Here is a 2,134-nt window from a genome sequence, read left to right as displayed (position 1 = left end):
TGCTGAATGAAAAAAGCCCATCCCCAAATACTACCTAATGTATGATTCCGCTTATACAACATTTTGGAAATGACAGAATTATAGAAATGGAGAGCAAATTGCTCGTTGCCAGGAATTACGGACAGGAGGAAGGGAATGGGCATGGCTATTGGAAGGACAACTTGGGGGACCTTTGTGGTAATGGAATTTTCTGTATCTTGACTATACCAATGTCAATATCCAGGCTGTGTGGGATATTGTACTATAGTTTTGCAAGATATTATCATGAGAAGGGGGACTGGGTAAAAGGTACATGGGATCTCTGTATTATTCCTTACGACTGCATGTAAATCTACAACTATGTCAAAATAGAAAGCTTAACGGACACAGTCACATAGAATATTATATATTTCCTTGTGAGCTATATGAAGGGTTTCAATATTTATAAAAATGTATGCAAACATATGTCCTGCATTGATTTATAGCGGGGTATCTCTAGAAAGGGCATGGAACTGAGGGGACAATCATTAGGATTATTATTTTATCAATGATATTTTAATTTCTTACTAGGATAAGGAATTCTACCTAAGTAATTAAAAATTAAAACAACAAACTCATTGGATATGGGAGAAATGCTAGTTCATTGATTCCTTAATTCCTGGGAGGGCGAACAATTTTTGAGAGCTTTCTTAGAGTATGTTGGTCTGACCTCTAGACCTCATGATAACGGCTGAGTAAATCACTGGACTTGTCCTCTGCCACTCTGCCACTGCGCCGGTGACCTCTGTTGACCCCTCCAGATTGATTTGTGGCCCATAACGAACCCTCAGATACTTCATCCGTGAGGCTCCCTAGCCTTCCGGTTTGTGGTTGGGCTCAGCCAATAGAAGGTGCTAGCAGGAGATTGAAAGGAGAGAGTAGAGCAAGGCTGAGTATTTCTTCTTCATTCTCCTGGTTCCCTCCCTGCAGGCCTGAGGTCTGACAGTGGCTGGGTTCCTGGATCTACAGCCTCACTCTCAGCTCGGCTCCCCTAGGATGGTCACAGCTCCCCATGGTGCTAGTCTCTGGTGCATCACCACCCCTTGCTGGTTCCCTTAACCCTGCCCACTTTTCCCTGGGTGAAACATTTCAGTAGGTCACCTGTTTTCTGCATATATCATTTTTCCAAATTGTTTTCATTGAAATTTTTATTGAGATAGTTGTAGATTTGCAGACTGTTATAAGAAATAATATAGAGAGATCCTATGCACTGTTCACTCAGTTTCCCACAACCCGGATATCGACAGTGATATAATCCACCCTTCTTATTCAGATGACCCCGGTGTACCTGTACTCAGTGTGTGTGTGTGTGTGTGTGTGTGTGTGTGTGTGTGTAGTTGCACACAATTTTATTGCATGTGTAGGTTTATGTATCTATCACCACAGTCAAGATAAAACGATTCCATCGCCACAAGGACCCCTGTAGTTGTCCTTTTTCTAACAACACCCATCTTCCTCCCTCCACCAACCACCTTGTCCTCAACCTGTTGCAACCACTAATCTCTTCTCCACTTATAAAATTTTGTCGCTTCAAAAATGTTATATAAATAGGACCATGTGGTATGCAATAACCTGATGGGGCGGGCTCTTTTCACTGGGCATAATTCCCTGGGTAGTCATTGAAGCCATTGCATGTATCAGTTGTTCATTTCTGTTCCATGGTGTAGACTTAGCAGAGTTTGCTTTACCACTCACTTCCTGAGGGACATTTGTAGTTTGGAGCAATTACTAACAGTGCTGCTGTGAACATTTGTATTCTGATTACAGGCAGACAGAAGTTTTCATTTCTCCGGAGTAAATGTCCAGGAGTGCAATTTCTGGGTTGACGAGCAGTCGCCTGTTTCGTTTTATAAGAACCTGCCAAACCGTTCTTCAGAGGGGCTGTATCATGTTCACATTCCTTCCGGTAATGTATCGGTGATCCGGTTTCTAGATCGTTTTTGAGTTGTGCTCACAGGTGAGTTCTCCAGAGCTTTTTGTTGTTGTTGTTAAATTCTTGAAGCAGTTTTTGTGATAGACTAGGCGCCTCTAACAGGCTCATGGGAAACCTTTTTGTAGGGATGATATTTGTCTCCGTCTAGTCGGGCTGCAATAACAAAATACTACAGGCTGGTGG

The sequence above is a fragment of the Pteropus vampyrus genome, unplaced genomic scaffold (assembly GCF_000151845.1).
Source record: "Pteropus vampyrus isolate Shadow unplaced genomic scaffold, Pvam_2.0 Scaffold203, whole genome shotgun sequence".
Taxonomy (NCBI): Eukaryota; Metazoa; Chordata; class Mammalia; order Chiroptera; family Pteropodidae; genus Pteropus; species Pteropus vampyrus.
Note: the sequence above shows the minus strand (reverse complement) of the source record.